This window comes from Humulus lupulus, chromosome 2, assembly GCF_963169125.1.
Source record: "Humulus lupulus chromosome 2, drHumLupu1.1, whole genome shotgun sequence".
NCBI lineage: Eukaryota > Viridiplantae > Streptophyta > Magnoliopsida > Rosales > Cannabaceae > Humulus > Humulus lupulus.
The window spans coordinates 290,210,878-290,219,125 of NC_084794.1; positions in this window are offsets into that span (position 1 = coordinate 290,210,878).

Below are 8,248 nucleotides of genomic sequence, written 5' to 3' on the forward strand. Positions count from 1 at the left end.
TCAGATGCATGTTGTTCGTGGCCTTACTCACGGGTTCAGTGAAGAACTGGTTTGAAAAGTTTAAGAGATATTCGATTGCATCTTGGGATCAATTATCAAGAGATTTCAAGAAACAATTCAAGGTCATGGTCGGCATTAGACCCGAGGCATCTGCCATGACCAATGTCCGACAACAGCCAAATGAAACACTAAAGAATTATCTCACAAGATTCAATTTGGAAGTCGCTCGAGCTCATGATGTCGATGACAGTGGCCTTTTAATGGTTGTTCGAGCTGGAGTAATGCCTGGAAGTCCTCTCTAGGAAGATATACAAAGGAAGCCAGTAAGGTCCTTAACCGAGTTCAATCGACATGCTCAGAGGTTTGTTAATGTAGAAGAGGCAAGGTCAGCGTTGAATATGACAACTCAGTCCATAACTGCAACAACAAACACAAACTCTGCCTCAACCTCGGCAAATCCTACGACCTCAAAACCTTCTGGGGACAACCCTTCTAAAAGAAAGAAAAATGAAGGGAATAATCCTGAGGCGGAAGGGGGAAAGAAGAAGAAAGAGGAAAGGTATTTCTCCGTATACAAGGTGTATATTGAGCTCAATGAGTCTCAGGAGAATATCTACCTGGCAAATAAAAACCAGGTCCCTTTCACACGGCCTGATCCCATGAGAAACCAAAAGGCAAAAAGAGACTCCATCAATTACTACAGATTCCATAGAGATATCAGACATACAACCGATGAATGCAAACAACTAAAAGATGAGATCGAAGGATTGATCTCGAGAGGATATTTCAGGCAGTATGTAAAAAATCAGAACCCCAATCAGGCTTCTACCAGCCAGAGGGCAGCAGCACCACCACTTGCCCAGAATAGTCACCCCCGAGCTAGGGAGGACGAACGACCCCCCCCCCCCCCCCCCCGATTGATGGAGAAGATGTAATAACCATATAGGGGGACCACATATTGCAGGATAGGGAAGGAATGCCCAAGAAAGATATGTGAATGAGCTGAAAATTACTGACGGTCTCCCTATGAACCCGAACCCAGAGCTCCAAAACAACAAAGGGTTGAATCTCAACCCATATCTTTTACTGAAGATGACACATCCCATGTATAGTTCCCTCATAATGTCCCATTTTTCATAACCCTTCAGCTCGATAACAATAGGGTACACCGAGTCCTGATTGATTATGGGAGGTCAGTATATATCCTCTACAAGGCCACTTTAGAAAAGATGGGACTCGCACTTCACGACCTAAAGGCCCGTGCAACGACGTTCAACGACTTTTTAGGAGAAGGGATTTCCTATATGGGATCCATTGAACTCCCTGTAACCTTGGGAGACTTCCCAGTCTTGACAACCAAGATGATGGAATTCGTAGTGATGGATCTTCCATCAGCCTACAACGTACTCCTTGGGAGACCCGCCCTAGTAGGCTGGGGGCAGTTTCATCCATTAGGCACCTGGCCATCAAGTTCCCGACTTCTAGTTGCATCGATACAATGAAAGGAGACCAGCTCGCAAGAACGGAAATGCTACAACATTTCCGTGAAGGGAAAGAAGCAGACAAGTGCACAAACACTTGTAGTAATTCAAAGTAAGGATGGAACAGTCTTTGAGATAGACGAAGAGATCGATCCAAGAATAGAGGAAAGGGTTGACCTCGAGCCTCTAGAAGAGCTCGAAGAGGTCAAGCTCGAAGAGGTTGATCCCCCAAAAATTGTGAAGGTAGTGAAAACCTTCCAGAAGAAACAAAGTAGCAATTAATTTGCTTCCTGAGGAAGAACCAAGATGTTTTCTCATGGTCACATTCGGACATGGTAGGGATAAGTCCAAATGTGATAAGCCACGTCCTTAACATTGATAAGAGCTTCCCCTCGAAGCAAAAAATACGAAGACTCCAAGGAGATGACAGGAAGAAAGCCCTGAAGGAAGAGGTCAACAGATTAAAGGTGAATCGATTTATAGGACATGCCTTCTACCTTGATTGTGTCACCAACCCGGTACTAGTTCCAAAACCTAATGGACCGTGGCGAACTTGTATTAATTACTCTGACCTCAAGCACACCCCATCCATGTGCTGACTGACCAACTACTACGACAAGTGTTGTCGAAGCCAGAAGCCTCGAGCTGATTATTAAAATGGACAGTTGAGCTTGGACAATTTGAGATCACTTATCATCCGAGAACAACCAAAAAAGGGCAGGCTTTGGCAGACTTCATAGGGGAATGTACTAGAATGACTGACGACGAAGTTATAACCCCAACCCGCGAGCTGTGGAAAATTTATGTCGATGGGTCCTCCAACGAGAATGGGTTGGGGGCAAGAACTATATTGATCACTCCAATTGGAAGTCGATTTCACTCCGCCTTAAGATTTGGCTTCGAAGCATCCAACAACAAAGTTGAATATAAGGCTCTATTGACCGGACTCCGAATAACCAAGGAACTCAAAGCTAAGGCGATACATTGCTACAGAGATTTGCAGTTGGTGGTCAACCATATTTTAGGGGAATACCAGGCTTGCGGAACAAAGATGGCTGCATATTTAGAAAAATCAAAAACAGCACTCGAACATTTCGAGTTCTATACAATAGAGCAGGTTCCCCGAGAGAAAAATTCAAATGCAGACACCCTAGCCAGGCTCGCCACATCCACCGAGGTCGACGAGCTGAATGTTATGCCAATCGAGCATCTGTCGACATCCAGTATAAGCGAGCCTGAACAGGAAGATGTCTGCATGATTAACTCTAAGCCAACTTGGATGACCCCAATAGTTGATTACCTTGAAACCGACATTCTCCCAGCAGAACGGAACAAGGCTCAGAAACTGATGCATCAGATTCCCAGAAACACAATTGTGGAAGGGAGGCTATATCAGAGAGGATATTCTAGGCCACTACTCCGATGTGTAACTCCACCCGAGGCCAAGAAGATCCTAGAAGAGATACATGAAGGATTTTATGGGGACCACACTAGGGGGCATAGCCTATCAAAGAAAATTATACGACAAGGATACTTTTGGCCCACTATCAAAGCAGACTCGTTCAATTATGTCAAGAGATGCGATAAGTGCCAACGGTTCGCTAAAATCCCGCAAGCTCCACCTTGTGAGCTAACTATGATGACCTCCCCATAGGCTCGTCTCCAACTGGAAAAGGTGGAGTTAAGTATGCAATAGTCACGATAGATTATTTTACAAAATGGTCCGAGGTCGAACCTCTGGCAATGATCACCTCGAAGAAAGTCCTGGACTTTGTGGTGAAAAACATAATCTGCCGATATGGAATGACAAGGAAGATAGTATCAGATAATGGTACTCAGTTCGATAGATAATTATTTACCAATTTTTGTGAGAATAATGGGATAATGAAGAGCTTCTCCTCTGTTGCCCATCCCCAAGCAAACGGACAAGTCGAAGCCGTAAATAAGACTCTAAAAGGTTCTATGAAAAAGAGATTGGAAGAAGCTAAGGGAAAATGGCCAGAGGAGTTGCCCCAAGTCTTGTGGTCCCATTGAACCACAGCTCGCACGTCAACAGCACATACCCCTTTTTCTCTGGCATATGGATGCAAGGCCATGTTAGCAATTGAGGTCGAAATACCCACTATTCGTAACCATGCTTATGACCAAGCCTCAGACCTTTCCCAACTCGAAGAAAGTCTGGACCTGATCGAAGGAAGATGTGACAAAGCTAAACTTAAAAATGCAACATATCAGCAGCGAGCTACCTGATATTTCAATAAAAAGGTTCGGGACAAGAAATTCGGATTGGGAGACTTGGTGCTAAGGTGTGTGTTCCAAGCTGCATGGGACCCAGCCGCTGGCGTGCTAGAGCCTAATTGGGAAGGACCTTATCAAATCGAGTCAGTTATTCAACTTGGCGTCTACAAATTGGCAAGATTAAACGGAGAATTGGTACCACGAGAATGGAATGTCAAACATCTACGACCTTACTATCAATAGTGTAGGAATGATGTTTCCTATAACCATGCTTGTTCATCTTTACTAAGCTTCTGTTAATAAATTGTTCAATTCTGAATAAAGTTCATTTTTGTTTCAATATTTTGTATTTTTTGCAAACTCTCTTAATTATACATAGGTTATTAAGGGGGCATCAGTGGTATACATACCATAAATTTGAAAAAATTGCTCAAAAAAAAAAGCATACAGAAAACACAAGAAAATGTCTGGACCCATAACCAGATAATTAAAATTAAAGTGTTTGGATAAAACCAAATGCGCGAGCTAAGATAATTTGGACATAACCAAATGATATAAATAAAGTGTCTAGATATGACTAGATACGCGAACCAGTACGATCTAGATATATCTAGATCGAAAATATATAAGTGTATGGATTACGAACCAAACATGACCTAAATAGGTTTGGAACAAACCAGCTAAAAATTAATTGACATACGTGGGAAAAAAATAAACCCACTTCAGATTAAGTCGAGATCGAGGTTGGAATATCTTGCAAAAAAGAAAGTTTCAACCTCACAACCTCGGGGAGCAACCCGAGGATGAGGAAAAGTAACTAGAAAAGCAGGATATAACTAACCTACCTATCTTACACACCATATAAGTACTTTCGAGTGCATGGTAAAAGTATGTTTCGACCTTGATAGATAACGAAGTTGGATACGGATATATCGAACAAACTATGCGAGAACGCATGGAAACTCGAGCTTAAACCAACATGTGTTTGTATGAATAAACAGACATAAAGGAAAACTTTTAATATAAATTGCTTGAAATATTTATATTCAAGAAATGTAAAGTAAAAATATTAAAGTGCAGTCAAATATGGTATTACAAATATCATAAGTAGTTAGTTCTTGTACGAGCTATAATTTTTTTTCGCCCCAAGGGCATAAAAAACAAAAACAAAAGCTATAAACTATTACAAAAGATTCAAAGGGACGCAACCCAGGATTGAGATTTAGGAGGCAGAAGCACCCTCCTTAGCCTTCTCAGCATTTTCCTTGGCCTTCTCATCATCATCAAAAACACTACCCTCACTAGGACGAATAGCATGACTATCCTCCCGAGCAGCTTCCTCCTCCTCAAGCCGAGCTTGCCATTTGGCCACAAGCTCCTCCTCAAAAGAGCCCAAGAAGATCGTATCGAGATCAGCATTGCTGGCCCAAATCCTGTACATGGCCAAGTCAACCGCTCGATCCTTCCTCTGCTTGAACTCTTCAAGAAGACGAGCCTTTTCTTCCTTCATCACCTCAAAGGTGGCATTTTTCTCCTCCTCAAGCTTGGCATTGATCTTCTTAAGCTCTTCAACCTTAGAGCTCTTTTCTTTAAGCTCGGCCTTCAACTTCTCGACCTCAGCCTCCAGCTTTGACCTTGCAGCATTGAACTCATCAGTGAGCTTGAGCTGGAGATTTTTTGACTCCTAAGCATAGGACATGCTCGAGTGGACCTCATTGTTCAGCTTGTAATTTAGTTGAGCAAACGCAGTAAGAGCCTAACACACAAACAAATCAAGTTAGTGCATGCTCCACATAAAATCACAATAAATAGCAAGGTAAGAGAAATTACCGAAGAAATGAGCTCAGTACCCTTGTCTTAAAGGGAATTAGAGTCCCGAGCATTGACCAGGAACTGCCATTGAGGAGCCCCGAGACTGCTAATGCTCTGGCCAACACGAGATAAGACTGTAGAGTCCAAGAACTTTACTTAGCTAATTCTTTAGTAGTATTATAGTATGTTTAGTGTTATCTTTGTTACTATGGATTTTTGGTTCAGACCGGGAATTATTTGGACACTCATAGTAGTACTTATAGATTTTCTAAGTTTAACCTATAGTTTAAGAATATTAAGTATAACCTAAGGTTTGATTATATGACTGATAATTAAGGGTTATATTTATTATATTATAAGGTTTAGACATCAACCAATAGGATTTTAAGCACATGTTATGAATGGTGATAAAGGATTAAAGATTTTTGAGGATTTAATTTAATAAGGAGTAAAGTTTGAATGTTATAGGGTCAGTCAGCAGCTTTGAGTACGTTGAGGGCTTAGTCAAGGCTGTTTACTCCATTCAAACTTAGCTAAAAATGTGTAATTTCGTGTTTAAATATTCAGCATGTGCCGATATATCGCAGCACGTAAATACGGAAAACACGAAACGATGCACGGTCGCCTCGGGCATACTGGCCCAAGCGATATATCGCCTACAGGGGGCGATATATCGCCTCCTCCAGTATGTTTTCAAATACTTTTGAATTCTTTTCCTTTCAGCCATTCAAACTCCTCCATAAGTCCAGCATCTTCTGAACGAGTCTTCAGCCTCTGCTGAACGATTATTCAAATGATTTTCACCTAAAAAGCCATTATTTTTATTCAAGTAAAATCAAGATACTTTCATTCCCAAACTCTATAAATAGGACCTATTACCCAGCCATTATTCACCATTTGCTCTATGTTAAGAAGCTGCTAGTGTTAAGTGAGTGTGAGAGTGTAAACACCTGGGTTGGGGAAAAACTATAAGCTTAAACATCATAAGCTTATCAAACACTTTGGGAAGTGAGTTCTATAGTATTTTGGTGGAGGTTAGATTGATCTTGCAAATCTTTGAGGTAACCAAAACTCTAGTTCCTTTCTGTATTATGTTTCCTTTCTCTTAGTCTTCTACTCAATTTCCTAACCTCATTCTTATTTTGGTTAGGGAATCCAAGTTCTTAAGCACTTAAGTTGTGGTAAGCATATTTTCTTTTAATGGTTTAGTCTTCCTATTCTCTTTCATTTCATCTCCTTTCTTTAGACTCACTCTTGTTCATTATGGTTTTAGGAGTGTTCCAAAAAGTCCCAACTCAGTCCATTTTTATCCCGATAACTTTGGTAAGGAAAATAGGCTAGAATCTATATGTTTATGTTTATGCTATTTTATGTGTTATGTTTTCATATGTTATGAATATGTTATTGATGTGTATGTTGTAGGCTTGGGCATATGCCCTATTTGACTAACAAGACCCCAAAAAGATTGTGGGCATAAGCCTATTTAGCTGGTAAGACCCCACTAATCTCATGGGCATAAGCTTGTTTAGTCTATGGGACCCCAAGTAATAATGGGCATTATAATAAGTGAATTATGTGTTATGATATGTCTTTACGTTATTATGAAATTATGTTTATGTTTATGACTATGTGTTAGATTTTTCCTTGCTGGGCATTAGGCTCATTCCTTTCTGTTTATGTGCAGGAAATAAGCTTTAGAGGTGGGAAGATTCGTGACGCTTGGAGGATGTGTATCGATGGTGAATGGAGTCAAGGGGCCGAGCGTTAGTCGATTCGAGGATGTAGTCTCCTTTTAAATTTTTTTATGATTTTATGTGTATTTTCCGCACCAAATATGTAATGTCTTTTATTTTTAAATCATCTTTTGTTTTAAAAACAATGGGATCCCATAATCCTTCTTAGTATTTTGTTTGTTTGTAAATAACTCTCATTTTGCAAGTTACTCCCTCAATATGGTATTTTCGTAAAAATGTAAGTTTTATGTATAGTTTCGTTAATGGTCCAAATAGTCTAGAGTAGTGGGTCATTACAAAGACGTCCGAGCCAAGAGTGGCTCCGTGAGTCCCAACAGTGTTATCGACAAATACTCATCAACATGAGTAGAAATCGACAACAGGCGCCCCTTCGAGGTCGTTGGTTTCTTTGGAATCGACCCCAGTGTTGGGAGAATCTGGATAACAGGAGGAGCGTTGGGAGGATCTGCAGCAGGAATCTCGGTCTAAGAAGTGGAGGTCGCTACTGGGCTTGAAACTATAGGAGCTGAACGAGGAGTCTTCTGGGTCCTCTTAGTGACCTTAGCAGGTCGATCGGACTTTTGCGAGGCTCTAGGGCGCTTACTCTTCTTGGCCCCATACCACTAGCGAGCATATTCTCTAGGTCGGAGTCTATAGTACCTGCATGGTCAAATCACATTAGAAAATGACCTCAAAACACTAAAATTAGTGTAAAGCAGACAATTAAAGGAATTAAAGACAAGTGATAGGAAACCTAACTGGAACTCTCCCCCGAGCTCGTGCTCGGTGACCAAGTAATTCCCCGATCTTCAGAGGAGGCTAGGGGAGTCCCTTCCCTATATGTGGAAGTCATCCTCGAAAGGTCCCTATAGTCATTTGTCCCATATTGTACGGAAATTCCGTCCCAGACCTCATTCAAACCATACATTATGTCGTATTTCCCTAGCCAACTATCAAACATATGGACCCTCTCATCTACCCAGG